The sequence below is a fragment of the Bos indicus x Bos taurus genome, chromosome 3 (genome assembly GCF_003369695.1).
Source record: "Bos indicus x Bos taurus breed Angus x Brahman F1 hybrid chromosome 3, Bos_hybrid_MaternalHap_v2.0, whole genome shotgun sequence".
Classification (NCBI taxonomy): domain Eukaryota; kingdom Metazoa; phylum Chordata; class Mammalia; order Artiodactyla; family Bovidae; genus Bos; species Bos indicus x Bos taurus.
This window is the reverse complement of record NC_040078.1, coordinates 118,269,312-118,290,408: the sequence shown is the minus strand read 5'-3', so window position 1 is coordinate 118,290,408 and position 21,097 is coordinate 118,269,312.

Sequence of the window (21,097 nt, the reverse complement as noted above, 5' to 3'; positions counted from 1 at the left end):
CTTCCCTGATGTTAATGAATAATTTGCTCTTGCAACTTAATTGGATGGAGTTGTGTTTTTCTTTTATTTAACCGATGGATTTAAATCTCACTCAATCCTATCATCTGAAAGATTTTTAAACAGGCTAGAAAACTTTGTCAATAAGTTTTTAAAGCATCCAGATACAAGAATTTTTGTGGATGACAAATAGTAAAGCCTCAGTGTTACATAACAGTGGAAAATTTTCAAAACACTCTTGTTCTAAGTACAGTCAGCAGAGAATCATTTTCTGAAGAAACTACTTTCTCACTCTTTACTAAAATGTCAAATTTACCTCGAAGGGCAGACTATGTTCCTTTTTCCAAAAAAAAAAAAAAGAATCTACAAATAGCGAACAGTTGTCAGCCTCTTGTCATCTAGAAAAGGTCAGCAAATGGAAAACACTTGTGTTTCAAAAACAAAAGTCATCCCAACAGTGGAGAGGAAGTCTGGGAGGGGGTTGAGGGAGGGCTGAAGCCTGGACCAGTTTCCTTCCACCCCAGGTCCTCTCTGGAGGACAGTGACCACGGGGCCGGGGAGCACTGGGTGGATCCGCTCACCCCCTGGGAGCTGGGTGGTCAGTGTTAGCAGAGTCAGGACCCAGGGGGAGAACTGAGGATCTGCAGGAAGCTGACCTGAGAAAGGGGGCTTCATGGACCACATCCAGGAGCTGAATGACTGTGTCTTCTATGTAAAAGATCTAAATTCCAGCCCTGAAAAGAATGCCCGAAGCTTAAAAACGTGAGTCAACATGGAAACATCCAGCAGATTAATTCAAGAAGATGCGGTGATGCAGCCCTGAGGCGCCGTCCCAGGAGAAAGAGGACAAGAAATATCTCAATAGACAAAGCAGAACAATAAAGAGGAAGATACAGCAAAGGAAAACAGGGCTGGCTTAGAAGACAGAGCAGGAGATCTAACCGAGTTCCAGAAGTGGAGAAAAATAACAGCTGGGAGAAAGGCCACAGCTGAACCTGGGAAGATTCCTCTGAGTCGAGGAAAGTCTGGAACCTGCACGCTGAAGGGCTCGTCGAGTTCCAGGGTTGTGAGAAAAGGTACAACCTGCACGGCATCATGGGAAGAATTACAGCTCTGCATTCGTGTGATTGGCTGTCAGTTGCTAAGTCATGTCCGACTCTTTCGTGACCCGATGGACTATAGCCCCAGGCTCCTCTGTCTGGGGATTTCCCAGGCAAGAACACTGGAGCAGGTTATCATGTCCTTCTCCAGGGATCTTCTGGACTCGGAGATCGAATCCATGTCTCCTGCATTGGCAGCCGGATTCTTTCCCTCTAAGCCAGCAGGGAAGCACCACACACCTCAGTTCAGTCGCTCAGTCATGTCTGAGTCCCTGCGACCCCATGGACTGCAGCTCGCCAGGCCTCCCTGTCCATCGCCAACTCCCAGAGCTTGCTTAAACTCAAGTCCATCAAGTCAGTGATGCCATCCAACCATCTCATCCTCTGTCGTCCCCTTCTCCTCCTGCCCTCAATCTTTCTTAGCATCTGGGTCTTTTCCAGTGAGTTGGTTCTTCACATCAGGTGGCCAAAGTATTGGAGTTTCAGCATCAGCAACAGTCCTTCCAATGAATATTCAGGACTGATTTCCTTTAGGATGGACTGATTGGATCTCCTTGTAGTCCAAGGGACTCTCAAGAGTCTTCTCCAACACCACAGTTCAAAAGCATCAATTCTTCAGCACTCAGCCTTCTTTATGGTCCAACTCTCATATCCATACATGACCACAGGAAAACCATAGCTTTCACTAGACATACCTTTGTTGACAAAGTAATATCTCTGCTTTTTAATATGCTGTCTATGTTGGTCATAGCTTTTCTTCCAAGGAGCAAGCGTCTTTTAATTTTATGGCTGCAGTCACCATCTGCAGTGATTTTGGAGCCCCCCAAAAATAGTCTGCCATTGTTTCCATTGTTTCCCCATCTATTTGCCATGAAGTGATGGGACCAGATGCCATGATCTTAGTTTTCTGAAAGTTGAGTTTTAAGCCAACTTTTTCACTCTCCTCTTTCACTTTCATCTAGACGCTTTTTAGTTCTTCACACATCTTATCTATAGTAATAGAAATCAGACCAGTCATTATTAGGGACCAGAGGATTGCCTGGGATAGTCATGGAAATTTTAGTAAATACATGATGCATAAATTTGTCAGAACTCATTGACACATACAGTTAAAATGGTCCCATTTTGTTATATGCAAATTTTGCCAAAATATATTTGAATGAAGATGACAAATTCTAGAGTTTCTCCTTAAAGAAAAGTAATCCAACAGACTTTCAATCAGAGAGAATAATTTGGCTAAAAGACAGAACAATCAGAACGCAGTGAGAGCTCTTATGAAGAACACTCGATGCTAACAGCAGTAGGGGAGCGACAGCAGTTACAAGAGTCCACCCCCAGGAAGCCCTGTGCCAGAAATGATGCTACTTTGTCTTCAGTGTGAAAAACATATGAACACAGAAAAATAATTCACAAGGTGTAGGACCTAAATACTCCATCTAAGAAAACAAAATCCTATTTGTTTAAGACATTATTTGTCACATAATGGTTACTTGAAGCTGAATGCATTCTGAGTGGGTAGAATTCTTGATATTAAGTTCTTAGAAAACCAGGGAATAGATGGGTTCTTTCTTTTTCTTTTTTTAAAAAATGACCTAATATATCAGTATTTGTGTACTGAGAAATGATGACCACAATAAGGCTGCTGCTGCTGCTGCTGCTGAGTCGCTTCAGTCGTGTCCGACTGTGCGACCCCATAGACGGCAGCCCACCAGGCTCCCCCGTCCCTGGGATTCTCCCGGCAAGAACACTGGAGTGGGTTGCCATTTCCTTCTCCAATGCATGAAAGTGGAAAGTGAAAGTGAAGTCGCTCAGTCGTGTCCAACTCTTATCGACCCCATGGACTGCAGCCCACCAGGCTCCTCCGTCCATTGGATTTTCCAGGCAAGAGTACTGGAGTGGGGTGCCATTGCCTTCTCCAACAATAAGTCTAGTTAGCATCAATGAGTTCTTCCTTAAACTGATCAAGGAAGTGTATAGCCAACGATGTCACAAGTGATATGTGGAGATTATTTAAAGTTTTCTATTAAAGTCAGAAATAGGACATGAGTGTCCGTTTCTGCCTTTGAGGATATTCTTGAATCTTAGCCAACACAAGAAAAATAAAATGTTAATAGTAAAAAGTGGAAGAGAAAATAATCATCATTTGATGATGATTTAGCTGTCCAAAGGAAATCCAAAAATTTATGTGAAAGGTGTTATAACTGAAACACCGAAAGGTGTTATAGGAAATAAATAAATTGTCATTTGCTTTCTTACATTGGGAGGTATTTTATAGCAGAGAAAAATTATATTGGCAACAGCAAACCCAAATATTTTAAAAGTAGGAATTCATTCCGTTAGAAAGACATAAAAAACGACATTCATGAGATTTTTATGGAAGATAATAAAGAAAACGGAACTGAACTAGTTAAAGAAAAGTTTAGTAAGTGGAGAAGAACATAATGTTCATAGGTGTGAAAGGTCTGTATCCTAAAGGTATCTCCTCCTCTAAGCTTCTCAGTTTCAGTTCAGTTCAGTCGCTCAATCGTGTCCAACTCTGTGACCCCATGGACTGCAGCACGCCAGGCCTCCCTGTCTGCCACCGACTCCCGGAGCTTACTCACTCTCATGTCCGTTGAGTCGGTGATGCCATTCATCCATCTCGTCCACTTCATATCATATCACCCCCTCTCCTCCTGCCTTCAATCTTTCCCAGCTTCAGGGTCTTTTCCAAGGAGTCAGCTCTTTGCATCAGGTGGCCAAAGTATTGGAGTTTCAGTTTCAGCATCAGTCCTTCCAATGAATATCCAGGACTGATTTCCTTTAGGATTGACTGGTTGGATCTCCTTGCAGTCCAAAGGACTCTCAAGAGTCTTCTCCAACACCACAGCTCAAAAGCTTCGATTCTTGGGTGCTCAGCTTTTTTTGTGATCCACCTGTCACATCCATACATGACTACTGGAAAAACCATAGCTTTGACTAGATAGACCTTTGTTGACAAAGTAACATCTCTGCTTTTTAATATGCTGTCTAGGTTGGTCATAGCTTTTCTTCCAAGGAGCAAGCGTCTTTTAATTTCATGGCTGCAGTTACCATCTGTAGTAATTTTGGAGCCCCCCCAAATAAAGTCTGTCACTGTTTCCATTGTTTCCCCATCTATTTGCCATGAAGTGATGGGACCAGATGCCATGATCTTAGTTATCTGAAAGTTGAGTTTTAAAGCCAACTTTTCCCTCTCTTCTTTCACTTTCATCAAGAGGTCCTTTAGTTCTTCTTCACTTTCTGCCATAAGGCTGCTGTCATCTGTGTATCTGAGGTTATTGAAATTTCTCCCGGCAATCTTGATTCCAGCTTGTGCTTCTTCCAGCCCAGCGTTTCTCATGATGTACTCTGCATAGAAGTTAAATAAGCAGGGTGACAATATACAGCCTTGACGCACTCCTTTTCCTATTTGGAACCAGTCTGTGTTCTATGTCCAGTTTTAACTGTTGCTTCTTGATCTGCATACAGGTTTCTTAGGAGGCAGATAAGGTGGTCTGGTATTCCCATCTCTTGAAAAATTTCCATAGTTTGTTGGGATCCACACAGTCAAAAGCTTTGGCGTAGTCAATAAAGAAGTGGATGTTTTTCTGGAACTCTCTTGCTTTATTGATGGTTGTTGGAAATTTGATCTCTGGTTCCTCTGCCTTTTCCAAATCCAGCTTGAACATCTGGAAGTTCAGGGTTAACGTACTGTTGAAGCCTGGCTTGGAGAATTTTGAGCATTACTTTGCTAGTGTGTGAGATGAGTGCAATTGTGCAGTAGTTTGAGCATTCATTGGCATTGCCTTTTTTGGGGATTGGAATAAAAATTGACCTTTTACACTCCTGTGGCCAATGGTGAGTTTTCCAAATTTGCTGGCATATTGAGTGCAGCACTCTCACAGAATCCTCTCTTAGGATTTGAAGTAGCTCAACCGGAATTCCATCACCTCCACTAGCTTTGTTCATAGTGATGCTCCCTAATGCCCACTTGACTTCATACCCCAAGATGTCTGGCTCTAGGTGAGTAATCACACCATCGTGTTTATCTGGGTCGTGAAGATATGTTTTGTATAGTTTTTCTGTGTATTCTTGCCACCTCTTCTTAATATCTTCTGCTTCTGTTAGGTCCATACCATTTTTGTCCTTTATTGTCCCCATCTTTGCATGAAATTTTCCCTTGGTATCTCTAATTTTCTTGAAGAGATCTCTAGTCTTTCCCATTCTATTGTTTTCCTCTGTTTCTTTGCACTGATCACTGAGGAAGGCTTTCTTATCTCTCCTTGCTATTCTTTGGAACTCTGCATTCAAATGGGTATATCTTTCCTTTTCTCCTTTGCTTTTCGCTTCTCTTCTTTTCACAGCTATTTGTAAGGTCTCCTCAGACAACCATTTTGCCTTTTTGCATTTCATTTTCTTGAGGATGGTCTTGATCTCTGCCTCCTGTACAAAGTCACAAACCTCCATCTATAGTTCTTCAGGCACTCTATCAGAGCTAATCCCTTGAATCTATTTGTCACTTCTACTGTATAATCGTAAGGGATTTGATTTAGGTCATACCTGAATGATCTAGTGGTTTTCCCTACTTTCTTCAATTGAAGTCTGAATTGGCAATGAGTTCATGATCTGAGGCACAGTCAGCTCCTGGTCTTGTTTTTGCTGACTGTATAGAGCTTCTCCATCTTTGGCTGCAAAGAATATAATCAATCTGATTTCAGTATTGACCATCTGTTGATGTTCATGGGTAGGGTCTTCTCTTGTGTTGTTGGAAGAGGGTGTTTACTATGACCAGTGCATTCTCTTGGCAAAATTCTGTTAGCCTTTGCCCTGCTTCATTCTGTACTCCAAGGCCAGATTGCCTGTTACTCCTGGTATCTCTTGATTTCCTACTTTTGCATTCCAGTCCCCTATGATGAAAAGGACTTCTTTTTTTTGGGTGTTAGTTCTAGAAGATCTTGTAGGTCTTCATAGAGTTGAAGCTACATAGAGCTTCAACTTCAGCTTCTTCAGCATTACTGGTTGGGGCATAGGCTTGGATTACCGTGATATTGAATGGTTTGCCTTGGAAATGAACAGAGATCATTCTGTTTTTGACATTGCACCCAAGAACTGCATTTCAGACTCTTTTGTTGACTATGATGGCTACTCCACTTCTTCTAAGGGATTCCTGCCCACAGTAGTAGATATAATGGTCATCTGAGTTAAATTCACCCATTCTAGTCCGTTTTAGTTCACTGATTCCTAGAATGCCAACATTCACTCTTGCCATCTCCTGTTCGATCACTTTCAATTTACCTTGATTCTTGGACCTAATATTCAAGGTTCCTATGCAATATTGCTCTTTACAGCACTGGACTTTACTTCCATCACAAGTCACATCCACAACTGGGTGTTGTTTTTGCTTTGACTCTGTGTCTTCATTCTTTCTGGAGTTATTTCTCCACTCTTCTACAGTAGCATGTAGGGCAACCTTCCGACCTGGGAAGTTCATCTTTCAGTGTCATATCTTTTTGCCTTTTCGGACTATTCATGGGGGTCTCAAGGCAGGAATATTGGACTAGTTTGCCATTCCCTTCTCCAGGGGACTACGTTTTGCCACGACCCGTCCATTTGGGTGGCCCTACCTGGTGTGGCTCATAGTTCCACTGAGTTAGATAAGGCTGTGATCCATGAGATCGGTTTGGTTAGTTTTCTCTAATTGCGATTTTCATAAACTCCTCTAAGTTTCTCAATTTATATGTTTAATTAAATGTCAATTAAAATGTTATAGAACTTCCTTCTTCCTATTTTTTTTGAGGGAAACTCATAAAATACTTCTGAATGATCCTCTAGTGCCCACTAGGATGAAATATTGAAAAAAGGGAGCCACAGCTGTGTTCAAAGTTAGGATAATTGGAGAATAGAAATTTGAAATCTGTTATAATGTATCATAAAACTACAGTAATTAAACTGGGTGATATCAATGCATAATTAGAAGGAGGTAACTCAAGATGCCCAAGAAAGTCCAGAAATGGATCATAACATGGCTGAATTTAGTATTTGCTAAACTAATGAAAAAAGGTGACTCATTTGATAAACCCGAAAACAACTAGAACAAAAAGTATGTGAATACACTCTGATATCAAGGTAGGAAAATCTTTCTTAAGATTTCCTCTCAAGGAAAAGATGACTGAATTTATTTATAGAGACAAACAAAACTCCATATAGCAAAAGAAATTAAAACTGGCAAGTTATTATATGTCAATTATATCTTAATTTTTTAAAAAAGAATAAAGCCTGTATTAGGAGAAACTGGAAAGTTAAAGGTCAAAATCATTTTCAAAATCTAGGATTGATAAAGGGCACTGTGTTCAACACATATTTGGCTTTAGAAAGTAATTTACAACTGCAGTCCAGTAAAAAAGAGCAGTATTAACACTTGGAGCTAACCTCCGTCACGGCCCAGGCCTGTACCACGGCCAGAGCCCCTGCGCCTGGACCCCTGACCTGGGAGGGTAGGACCGAAGCCTCCTCAGAGATGAGGCAATGGAGTTGCTGGGGCCAAGGCCCCCGGGGGAAGGGGTGTGAACCCAGAGCCTGTGTGCATTCCCAGCGTGTCATTCTAGCCCAAGAGAGTGAGAGATGAAAATGGTCCACGGACTCTGGAGGAATCTGAGTAACAGCCGTGAAATGTCATTTTCCGCCTGTCAAGCCGGCTGAGTGTGGAGAGAAGCGCGTGCCCCAGCAGACTTGTCTGCCTTCCTCTTCCTCCCACAAGGGTGGGCTGGAAGCTGCATAGTAGCCCTCCCAGCACAAAACAATGTCCCCCCCTCCACTCCACGCAAATTCAAGAGACCCCCTGGGAATGACAGGGGGCAGGGCTGACCAGACGTGCGTGAGGTGGGCTCCCCAGGACACCAAGGAGAGTCATGAAGTGGGCGCTTTCCTCCCTGCCGTGCTCCTGGGGGTCCTGGGTCGGCCTGGCCTGCTGCCTTCCATCCAGGGCATCCCTACCCTGCATCCCTCCCTCCGTCTTCACGCTCCATCCCTCCATCCCGCTCTCCATCCCTCCATGCCTCCATCCCATCCTCCACTCTGCCTGGAACCTGCTTCCTGTGAGCGCTCTGAGCAGTGTCACAGGCCATCTCCTTGCTCACCCCCTCCACGGCCATCTTCTCCATGCTGTTCGTGAATCACATCCATCTTAACAAACACTTCTCCATCTGCCCTGGAGAAGATTCGTTCCTGCATCCTATCAGGCTGGGATGGGAGCACATTTAAACTTTACTGCCCACGGGGATAATGTGTATATACTTTTAAAATCTCCACGATAAGGAGCAACTCGTCCTGTCTCCTTCAGAGTCCACAGTTTCATCCGACACCAGCCAAGTTTGACAGGAACCAGCAGGTCCAGAAATCCCCAAGGCTCTGCTGAGACAGAGGATCCCACCCTTGCCTTGTCTGCTCGTAAAGACGGACGTGATTCATGAGCAGCACAGAGAAGCTGGCCTTGGAGAAGATGAGCAAGGAGATGGCTGGTTCCGGAACCAGAGAGGGTCGGCCTGGGGCCTGCGGCCACCCTGCCCTTGTTTATCCCCAAGAACTCAGCTCGGTGGTGCTTTGGTCTCTGCCCCAGCATCTGTTTATTGATGCCGTGATGAATGGGGCGGCATTGCCAGGGGAGAAAAGCCCCTTCCTGCGTGCACTGTGACAGTGGCCCCTCCCTGATTCTCCAGGGCATTTATCCTGCGCTGTACGCGACAGTCAAAGCCCATCTGGAGCCATCCATGGCCGCTGAGCGCCACCATGAGCCCTGTCCCCATCTTCATCGCCAGCACAGGACGTTCGCAGCCACCTACTGTGTGCGTTGTGTGCGGGTCCTGGGGCCTGGGGCGGTGAAGGACAGGGAGGCCTGGTGTGCTGCAGTTCATGGGGTCACAGAGTCGGACACAACTGAGCAACTGGACAACAGCAGGTGTCTGTGCTGTGTGTGGATTCTGGGGCCTGGCGCGGTGGGGACAGAGAGAGGTGAGGAGCCACAGAGACTCAATGGGCAGGGGAACACACCCTGTCCTCAGGGGCCTGGCAGCCCCTGGGGTGGCCAAGACATGTGCAGAGACCAGTCCTCTGACCCATAGCGACCCTCCCAGAGGAGCAAAGAAGGTAACCAGAACATTCTACCGGTTTAGAACAGACTCTGATTCAAGATTGCTTAGAGTGGTAACTGCGGAGCTCCACTGCAGAGGCTTCCAGTTGTCCCCTATTTCCTAGAAATGGAATCTTTTTTAGCCACACCCATGGCTGCCTGGAATGAAACCACATTGCCCAGCTTCACACGCATCTCTGTGGGAGCCTGTGGCCCAGGGCCTGGCCAGCGGGTGGGAGTGGGTCGTGGTGTCACCTTCTCTTTCCCCTTCCTGCCGCCCAGCACAAGGGCAGACCGGTCAGAGCTTGGACACCTATGACCACGAGGGCTGCCTGGTGACGCTGGAGTAGGGGATGGAGCCCGGAACCCCAGCAATCACGTGGAGCAAAGCTGCCCAAGCAGCCTGGACGTGGCTTCCAGAGCTCTGGCTTGAAGGAATGAAGCTTGGTGAAGCCAGTGCTCAACTGGGGTCCCTCTCGCCCGAAATAAAGCCAATCTCAGTGGACTGAAGTGCCTGCTATGTGTCAGTGCCTTGTGGAAAAATGGGTGCTGTGGGGACAAGCAAGACTGAGACAGTCCTGCTCCCAGGGAACGTCCACTCAAGCGAGAGAAGCAGAGAAAAAGCAACAAACCAGAAAACACGCGTCTTTCCAAGTCCTGATAGCTTGGGCTGCCCAGGTGGCTCAATGGTAAAGAATCTGCCTGCAGTGCAGGAGATGTGGGTTTGATCCCTGGGTCAGGAAGATCCCCTAGAGAAAGGAATGGCAACCTACTCCAGTATTCTTGCCTGGAGAGTTCCATGGACAGAGGAGCCTGGCTGGCTACAGTCCATAGGGTTACAGAGAGTCAGATACGACTTTGCGACTCATGGGTTGCCATTCCCTTCTCCAGGGGATCTTCCCGACCCAGGGATTGACCCCAGGTCTCCTGCATCGCAAGCAGATTCTTTATCATCTGAGCCACCAGGGAAGTCCTCAACAGCAGCAACAAGGTGATAACTCGCAAAGCCAGAGAGGGGCAGGACAGGGGAGAGCAGATGGGGAGTCTTCCCAAAGGAGGCAGGTTTAGGAAGATGGGACGAGGAGAACAGGACACCAGTTACAGGAAACTGGTCAAAAGTTGGAACTAGAAGAGATGGGGATCTGCCTGTGAAGGACCAGGGGGCCGCTGCAGGGATGAGCCAGTATCCGAGCTGTGGAAGGTGTGGGCTCTTGAGCATGGGGAGAGGGCCCCCGGCTGGTCTTCTTCTGGAGCAGCCCCTGGAGCTGGAGCTGGCTTTGGTCGGGGTGTGTCCAGCACAGGAAACGCCTGGTCACTGGCCCCAGTGTCTCCACACTCAGGGCAAAAATGCTAATTCCTGGGCCCTGCCTGCCAGAGGGCAGGGCCTATCTGATTTCCTGTAATTGGATTAGTGCTGATGAAGTCTAACAGCCCAGTTTTAAGGGCCTCAAGGTCATCTGGCCCAACACCCTCCACCGGCCTGAGAGCCCTCCTGCCCTCTGGCGAAGGGCCCTGACTTCCTGCAGGACGGCTGTCCTCCAGGGCCACAGACCTCTCCTTGCAGGATGTTGTACTGTGCTGAATTGGAGTCTGACCCCTCTTCGAGCACTTCCTCTGGATCTACTGAACATAAGATGAATCTCTTTTCCAAACAAGAAGCCGTCAACCACATGTGCTCACTCATCATGACCTATAAGTCTCCTCTTTTTCTGGTTGAATGTCTTCAAAATCCACAGTCATTTCTTTCTCTATTGGCTGAAGCTCAGCCTCCTGGGGCAGCGGCTTAGGAAGGACAGTGTCTTCACTGAGCCAGCTCAACATCGCTCATTACTAGAGAGATCAAATCAAAACCACAAAGAAGTACCACCTCACTCCAGTCAGAATGGCCATCATCAAAAAGTCTACAAGCAATAAATGCTGGAGAGACTGTGGAGAGAAGGGAAACTTCGTACACTGTTGGTGGGAAAGTAAATCGGTACAGCCACTGTGGAGAGCGGAGTGGAGGCTTCCTTAAAAACTAAAAATAGACTTACCATACGATCCTGAAACTCCACTCCTGGGCATGTATCTGGAAAAGACAAAAACCCTAATTTGAAAAGATATGTGTACCCCACGTTCACGGAGCATCATTTACAACAGCCAAACGTGGAAGCCACCTAAACGTCCATCGACAGAGGAGTGGGTAAAGAAGGTGTGGATCTATGTGTACAGTGGAATTCTCCTCAGCCACAGAAAGCGTGAAATTAGGCCATTTGCAACAACACAGACGGACCTAGAGATTATCATACTGAGTGAAGTAAGTCAAAGACAAACATCATATGATATCGCTGACATGTGGAACCTTTAAAAAATGATACAAATAAATTTGTTTATAAAAGAGAAACAGACTCGCAGACTTAGAGAACAAACTTATGATTACCAAAGGGGAAAGGTTGGGGGGAGAGATAAAATGGGAGTCTGAGATTGACATGTTGAGATTCAATACGTCACACTGAATGTCATGTGACACGCTGAATATCAGTCACTCAGTCGTGTCCAATACTTTGCAACGCTATGGACTGTAGCCCACCAGGCTCCTCTGTCCATGGGATTCTCCAGGCAAGAATACCGGAGTGGGTTGCCATTTCCTCCTCCAGAGGATCTTCCCACCCCAGGGATCAAACCAGAGTCTCTTTTATTGCAGGTGGAGTCCTTACTGCCTGAGCCACTAGGGGAGACCCCATGCACACACACTGCTGCTGCTGCTAAGTCGCCTCAGTCGTGTCCGACTCTGTGCGACCCTACAGACGGCGGCCCACCAGGCTCCCGTCCCTGGGATTCTCCAGGCAAGAACACTGGAGTGGGTTGCCATTTCCTTCTCCAGTGCATGAAAGTGAAAAGTGAAGGTGAAGTCACTCAGTCATGTCCAACTCTTCGTGACCCCATGGACTGCAGCCCACCAGCCTCTTCCGTCCATGGGATTTCCCAGGCAAGAGTACTGGAGTGGGGTGCCGTCACCTTCTCCATGCACACACACTACTATACCTAAAACAGATGACTAATAAGGATGTACTGTATAGCACGGGGAACTCTGCTCAACATTCCGTGATAACCTCCCTGGGAAAATAATTTGAGAAAGTATATATATATATAACTGAATAATTTTGCTGTACACCTTAAACTAACACAGCATTATAAATCAATGACACTTCAATATAAAATAAAAATTTAGAAAAAGTAAAGTCACAGCTTACAAAAAACAAAGAATGGAGGTAAAACGCAGATGGTGAAGGCAGCAGGCTTTGGGCAGTGTCCCTTGCTGGTTCTCCGCAGATGCAGCTCCACTTTCTGCTCACAGACTGTGGGCCAGAGGACCCTTTAAGACTTTTTAGTTCACCCTCCAGTCTTAGCTTTCTAGGGCGGCCATAACAAATGACCACAAAGTGGGTGGCTTCAAACAACAGAAACAGATGCTCCATCAGTTCTGGAGGCTGGAAGTCCAAAGTCACAGCCCTGGAGGGTTGGTTTCTCCAGAGGGTTCGGGGAGAAGCCACTCCAGCCTCTGTCCGGCTCACAGAAGGTGCTGGCAGGTCGGGGGGCCCTCGGCCTGCAGGGTGTCACTCGGCTGCCGCTCTTCGAGTTGCTTCTCTCTGTTCCTGTGTGCCCTCCCCTCTCTTCTCTTCTGAGGGAGATCACTGTCTTTAGGGCCCACCTTAATCCAGGAAGATTTCCTCTGAGATCATTACCTTAATTATATCTACAAAGGCCCTTATCCCAAACAAGGTCACATTCTAAGGTTGCTGGTGACCACAGCTCTCCGTTCAGCCACTCAGTTCATCGCTCAGTCGTGTCCGACTCCTTGCAACCCCATGAACCGCAGCACGCCAGGCCTCCCTGTCCATCACCAACTCCCGGAGTTCACTCAAACCCATGTCCATCGAGTCAGTGATGCCATCCAGCCATCTCATCCTCTGTCGTCCCCTTCTCCTCCTGCCTTCAATCTTTCCCAGCATCAGGGTCTTTTCCAGTGAGTCAGCTCTTCGCATCAGGTGGCCAAAGAACTGGAGCTTTAGCTTCAGCATCAGCCCTTCCAGTGAACACCTAGAACTGATCTCCTTTAGGATGGACTGGTTGGATCTCCTTGCAGTCCAAGGGACCACAGGTCAAAGGCATCAGTTCTTCAGTGCTCAGCTTTCTTAATAGTCTAACTCTCACATCTATACATGACCACTGGAAAAACCATAGCCTTGACTAGACGGACCTTGTCGGCTAAGCTCTCGGAGGCGACCCCAACCACCCGCTTCACCTCAGCACGTGACAGGTGAACAAAGTGAGGGGTTTGCCAGGGGCCCCAGCGACTCGGTGAGGGACTGGACAGCAGTGCTTGGAGGCCACAAGGCAGGCGTGGTGAGACCTGCTCACTGCAAACAGTGTTTCTGGGGGTTTCTCGGGTCACCAAAGCTCACCTCTGTTAGAGACAAAGTTCTGAAAAAAGTACTGTTTTGAAGACAAGCATTCTAAACCGTATGCATGTCCTCTCCCAACTCACTAAACAGAATTTAAAGCAAAAAAGCCCATCACCATTTTGTCATCTTGTTGGTAACTCGGGGTCACTGCTAAGCAGAGGCAGTGACGTGGTGATGCTCAGCTGGGCTGCGGACCCTATACATTCCTGAGCTTCCTGACTTTCCCAAGAATGCTCAGTTCTCAGAAGGGCAGCTCATTCATTCATCACCAGCTCTCATAGGACACTAGTCTCTTAAAGAGATAAGATGTAAAATTCATGGAAACGCTCTACTTTGGGGGGAATATTAATCGTTATCTGCTTTCTGTATCTTTCATCCTCATCCCATTTCCAGCAGATCACCCAGCTCTTTGTCAGTCTTTTGCCTCAGGGATTTTTTATTTTTCCAGGCAGAAAGCCAAAGCAGCTTGAAGCCAAACGCTCTTTCTGTCTTTTGTAAAAAGCTAAGCCCGTTTCATAAAACTCTAATCCCAAAGGGCGAGTGGGAGGGAGAGAGAGTGATTCCCTGAGATTTGGAAGAGAGCAGTCCCGAGGGCCCTGGATCTGAGCAGAACCAGGCTGAGTGCAGGAAGGGTGTGGGCCGGCCACGCTGTGCCCCAGGAAGGCTGAGCCCAGGCGCTGTGGGTTTCCAGTTTGGCGAGGATTCTTGAGCTCCAAGCATGGCCCCGAATAGGTTCCTACCTGGGGGCAGGAGAAGGATGCTGGGGAAAGGCCTCCGCTGGGCATGACTGCTCGAGGCTCTCTTCGGTCTTCTGGGCATCACGGAACCTTCTTGATTCTGGAGCAACTCCAGGACAGGAGTTGTTGTTCAGTCACTAAATTGTGTCCCACTCCTTGTGACCCCATGGACTGCAGCACGCCAGGCCTCCCTGTCCATCACCAACTCCCAGAGCTTGCTCAAACTCATGTCCATTGAGTCAGTGATGCCATCCAACCATCTCACCCTCTGTTGTCCCCTTCTCCTCCTTCAGTCTTTCCCAGAATCAGGGTCTTTTCCATGAGTCAGCTCTTCGCCTCAGGTGGCCAAAGCATTGGAGCTTCAGAATCAGTGCTTCCAGTGAATATTCAGCCTTGATTTCCTCTAGGATGGAAGGGAGGGGTTGAATTTTCTGCCAGCCCCATAGGGTGGGGCTCAAAGTTGGGCTTAAGCTGACATAAGAAGATAAAGAAACGATCTTTCTGGATTTCTGGAAGACATGGCACTGTAAGTTAACGCTTTATGGCTTCTCTGCTCCAAATCCATGGCAACTGCACACAGAAGTTACAGCCACACTGCGGAACACGCCGAGCACCTCAGATTCAGGAACAGAAGACAGGAAGCAGTGATGGGTGTGGGCCGGAGGCGTGCTGGCTTCGGGTCCAGAGTCACGAAGCTGGTAATAGTAACAGTGACTGAAAGAGCCCCACCTGGGGGGGCGGGGGACAGGAGGACAGAGGCTGGCCCCTGCGTGGAGCCCCCCACCCACAAGAGGGAGTGCAAAGTTCCAGCCGAGTGCCTTCTACAGATGTGAAGACCAGTGTGGGGAAGCAGCCGCATATCTAGGACCTGGGTGGAAAACACCTGCTCGGTGACTGTGGCCAGCGTACCCAGTGGACAGCTCCAATCCTTTGGCCTCCTGTTGTGGAGAGCTGACTCAGCAGAAAAGACCCAGATGCTGGGAAAGATTGAGGGCAGTGGGAGAAGGGGACGACAGAGGACGAATGGTTGGATGGCATCACCGACTCGATGGACATGAGTTTGAGCAAGCTCTGGGAGTTGGTGATGGGCAGGGAAGCCTGGCGTGCTGCAGTCCATGGGGTCACAAATAGACATAAATGGGTGACTGAACTGAACTTAACTGAACCAGAAACCTGGAGACAAAAAAGATTATCACTGAAGTAGAAATAAGCCAGTGGACAGGATAAAATCAAGCCAAGTGCAGTCAGAGAGATAGTAGATTAATCGGAAGGTAGATGGAAGGAATTCACCAAGAATGCATCCGAGAAAAACAGAGATTAAGAGGTCACCCAACGTGAAACAGCAACTCAGAGACACGTGGGTGTGGCTGGGCAACTCTGGCAGGAGGAGAGGAGCTCCGGAGAGAAGAACAGGAAGACGGGAGAGGTCATATTTGAACAGACACCAAGAGGGACCCCAGACTGAAAGGAAACACAAATCCTCAGACCGCAGCCACCTCTGACAATCAAGCAGGAGGATAAAATGAACCCTCGGTCATCTCTGCCATAGATTGTAAGGAAAACCCCAAAATGAATTGCTCAGTGTAAGAATACTATTCCATATTTTTTGATCACGTAAATAATAAAAACAACAAAGATGCAATAAAAGATATCAAATCTCTTTTCTGGTTCAGAGAGAAGATGTAAATACTTTAGATTTCATCTGAGAAGACTTGGGGTTCGGAATGTCAACTGAAAACAAAGCCTAGCCAGCACAAGACTGGAAATAAAACCTGTAGCCTCCACAGCATTGTGGAGAAGAGGACTTCAAAGAATTCCATCATGCCAGGAAAGGGCAGACAAGATCAAAGGAAGCAAAGGAAATTCACGGTATGTGAACTATCAGACAAAATAGGAAAAATCATCCCACTATTTCAGTATCCAGTGTACATAAAAGGGATTAAATTCAAGTGTAAAGGCTGGAGACTGTAGGATTGAACCACTATCCCCCAAATTCAACTAAACACCGCTTCAAAGATACACATAAAACGGATGGCAGAGACAGGTCAAAAAAAAAAAAAAAAAAAAAAGAACGAAAGAAGCAAAGCGAACACAAAGAAAAGAAAGTCGTTAGAATAAAAAGTTAGATTTAAGACCAAGCCTTCACAGCGCCATGGACAGGGTGGGCTGGTTATGCTGAAAGCCCACTTGGGTAGCTGGCAGCCTGTACCCTGTCATTCTGGCTCTGCGATCAGGACCCAGGCGGTCGGAGGGGCCTCTACCTGGGCCGTCGCTGGACAGAGACCCCCCCAGAGCCACAGGCTGGCTCTGAGCACTTCTGCCTGAAAGCGTCCCACCGCTGCCCACAGCTCACTGGCCAGAGCAGGTGGCCCACACTCCTGAGCTCAGAGGGGAGGGCACTCAAACTCACCTTAGAGAAGGTAAACAAAATATTGCATATGGTGACGGATCACGCCCGGCCTCCACGCCAAGTGACCACGTGGGAAGGGGGTCCAGCCGGCCTGAAAGTTGAACACGCACCTAAGAACGTGCATTCGTGCACAAGCAAGATTTTTCATCCTGTGGGGCCTGGCAGTTTGGGAGCGGTGCCCTTTCTTTCCATTTCCTCTGCTAACTGCTGAAGGTCACCCTCAGAGAACGTCAGAGCACCCACTTGTTTTCCTTCTGGGGGCCCGCCCTGCACAAAGCTTCCTCCCAGGCGTGTGGACCCCCAGACAGTATGACACAGGCTCTGCCACGTGGGTCAGGATGAGCACCGACCTCCCCTGAGAGCTCTGCTCAATGGGGACATCCCACAGAGGGTCACGACAATGAGACCAGCAGCCATCCATGGGGGCAGGGTGGGTAAGACCCCAAGACACGAATCGGAAGCTGGCAGCCGGGCAGAGGCTGTGTGTGGAGACCGCAAGCCGTGGAGAAGGGTGGTCCATGGTGGTCAGGGCCTGGCCGGGGAACCCCCACAGTGAGCGACAAGCAGGCGTGGCCATTCGGTCCTGAGAGGTCTGCCCCGACCTGTGTCCCTTCTCTGCTCTCCCTTCCTGGGTCCCGCCAGCATCAACCCTCCTTACCTCGTACCTGGAGCTCGTCTTGTTCCCAGACACCACCGAGGGCTGCAGACAGCAAGCTGGGTCTCTTCATGATCCTAATATTACACTTAAGGGCCTTCTGGTGGGAAGATTTTTCTTAGATTGTACTGAAGCATAGTTGGGTTACAAGGTTGTGCTAGTTTCTGCAGTACAGCAAAGCGAGTCAATCACACACACAGACACTCTTTTCCACTGTGGCTCACCCCAGGCTGCTGAATGTATTAACCGTCCCCTGGGCTGGCAGCAGGGCCTGCTGTCGACCCATCCTGCACACGCTAGTTTGCATCTGCTGGTCTCAAACTCCCAGTCCTTCCCTCCCCCGTGCCCCTCTCCCGTGGCAGGCAGCAGTCTGTTCTCTGCGTCTGTGAGTCTGTTTCTGCTTCGTAAGTATGGCGGGAAGATATTTTGCGGTGGCTCAGGGGACTTCACTCCTAGATTCTCGGTCAGACATCAGTGCGCAGGGTTTCTGGAAGCCCCGGGGGCGCAGCAGGAGCCCAGGGCTTGGAGTTGCCTGACTTGACTATTCCAGTTCCTCCAGCTTTTAGCTCATGACCTCGATCAAGATTTAAACTTCCAGCTTTATTTTCTCTTGTAACGAGAACACCTTCCCCGCCTGCTAGAGGGCCCTCAGAGCGCCAACACTGGGCAGATGCAGGTGCGATGGGGCTGTTTGAGGAGGGCGAAGCTGGGGCCACCAAGCCCGCCGCTTCCCTGCTTGCCCGTCGCACAGTCAGAGTATGTCTCTCCTGGGCTCCCCCTTCTCAGAATCCATGCCAGATTCTTCTCCTCACCCTTGAACTGCACTTAGAGGAGGTATAACGCTTAGATAGTATTAGAATATTTTAAAATACCCATTTTAAAAACATAAACCCACATCTTTACTGAGCATCACCGACTCGATGGATGTGAGTTTGAGCAAGCTCCGGGAGTTGCTGATGGACAGGGAGGCCTGGCGTGCTGCAGTCCACGGGGTCGCCAAGAGTCAGACACGACTGAGCGACTGAACTGAACTTAGGAAGCATAGGCAGGCCCCCGCAGGGGTTTGGGGTGGGTTTTGCCTGGTTTGTGGGGGGCACACACGTACTTGTGGAGCCTGGCTCTTCCGTGGGGACAGGGACGCGCCACCGGGGTGACCAGGCTCTGCTCCCCCCATCCCACCCAGCGACACTGAGTCCAGTTTTGGGGGAGTTAAAGAGAGTGGGCGGCCGGGACCCCAGCATGCAGGGGCTGGCTCCCCCGACCTCCTTCCTTAATTTTTATGGAACTGGCCTCCCCTCCTGGGCTCCTGCCTTCATGGGAGGTTTTGCCTTTTTATTGCTCAAAGTTTGCGAAATGTTTCAGCCTTTGACTTAAAGGCGTGGAGAACGCCTTCCCGTGCCTCTGCAGCGGGCCTCTGGAACAGTCACAGGCCGTCCAGTGGGGAGCCGGTGGGTGGGCGCCACACCCCCGGTGAAGGGTCCGCTGGGCTTTATTTCACCAGTGCTTGTTTACCTACGTCTCCTGCCTCCATTAACGACTCTCACTTTGTGGTTCTGCAGCCAGGAGCAGCAGTTTCGGGTCCAGGACAGGATTAACAGTTTTAATCTCCTGGTGTTCCTAGAGAATTCCAAAGGAAGGCGCTGGGTGTATCTGGGGGACGTCTTCCCCACAGGGCCATCCAGGGAACCCAGCCTTCGTGGGATCCAGGCTTTGGCAGAGAGGACCACCACGATTTCAGGGTTGGAGGAGAAAGGTAAAATTTTCAAGAGCTTTTGATCTCTCTGAGTGTTAATTTGAGGTCATAGAAAGGTCAAGCGGGCCCTTTCCAAAACAATAAAGATGTTATGAAACCTCCTTGCTCGGCATGCTGAGCACAAGAGCTAGCTGCGGACACCAGGCCTCAGACGACATTCTGTGAGTCCAGAAAGTTTTCCTATTAAACGTGGTGCGGCCTTGAGCCCCCAGGCCTGGGCGAGGCTGCCAAGAGGCTGGCTCGGTTTTTACAAGGCGGCCAGCAAGCCGCTGGGGACCAGAACTTTGTCATCTTCTATTCTTACATCACACGTTCCCCCTTTTCATCCTGGAAAGGAATTCAGCCCAACGGCCAGGAAGATGCTCTCGGTGGAGTGTGGATGCGAAGCCCTGAAGCAGAGCACCCGGGGCTGGTGCTGAGCCTCCTGAGAACAGACGGGGACGGGGGGTGAGGGGCTCAGGGGGTGCTCTCTGGCCCTAACGGGGCAGGGACCCCAGAGCAGGGCACACGTGTTCAGGTGATGCTTTCCCAGTGTGGTGCTGTTTCTGAGTCCAAACTCACTCTGCTCGCCGCATCACAGGCCAGTAAATCGGGAGACGAGCTGTTGGGCAGGAATAGCAACTCTACTGGGAAAGCCAGTAGGTGAGAAGATGGTGGATTTGTGCCCCAAAGACTATTTTACCTGAGTTAGAATTGAGGCTTCTTTTATACTTAAAGGGCTTCCCTGGTGACTCAGCTGGTAAAGAATCCACCTGCAACGCGGGAGACCTGGGTTCGATCCCTGGGTTGGGAAGATCCCCTGGAGAAGGAAAAGGCTACCCACTCCAGTATTGTGGGCTGGAGAATTCCATGGACTGTATAGTCCATGGGGTCGCAAAGAGACACAACTGACCGACTTCCGCTTCGCTTTTGCACTCACAGGGGAGAGGGTGTGGTTGGCGTCGCAGATCGTCTGGTGTTGGTATCCTCTGTTCTTGCAGCTGCCCTTGTAGGTCAGGTCTCCTTTCTGTTCTCTGTTCTGCAGCTTTTTATCTCCCTATGAATGGAACAGAGTTATACTCTGAAAGGTCAGAGCCTTGAGAATAGGTTCTCCGGTATATTTGAGGCTCTAGGCAACATTGAGCTTCCCTGGTGGCTCAGAAGGAAAAAAAACCTGCCTACAATGCAGGAGACCTGGGTTCAATCCCTGGGTCAGGAAGATCCCCTGGAGAAGGGAATGGCAACCCACTCCAGTACTCTTGCCTGGCGAATCCCATGGACAGAGGAGCCTGGCAGGCTACAGTCCATGAAGTCACAAAGAGCCAGACGTGACTGAGCAGCTAGCACACACACCGGAAACCTTCTTTTGCAAAGCGTGCAGAGCCAGCGTGACTGCACACATGCAGCAGAGCATAAGGTCACAGTAAAGGGACTGACCCCACACGGAGCCGGATTCGTTCCTCCCCATCACCGTGCTCTCAGGAAAAGAAACCCAAGGACATCCTGCTCCCCATGCACCCGGGCCACCCACTCCCCTGTGTGGTTTCTGAGCAGCCCCTATAGAAGCCTCAGCAATATTCAAGCTGCCCGGAGATCTTTGGAAGGGCTGACGTTGGCCAGGCCCAGCAGGAGGTGGGCTCTGGCAGCACCCAGGAGCCCCGCTCCCCTCTCCAGGCTGCCTCCCTGCCTTCCTGGCCTAGAGTAGCCCGGGGTCTCTGCTCAGACTCCACCTCTGATCTTCAGCGTGGAGGGACGGGGTAGGGAGGAGATTTGGGCATTTCAGAGACTAAGTGCAAACTCAGCGCTGTTGCTCACTGGGTAGATGTCCCAACCTTGAGCAGATCCCCCTCCTCTGAAATTCAGCCTCACTGTTCTATTCCTCCCTGGGGGCCGTGA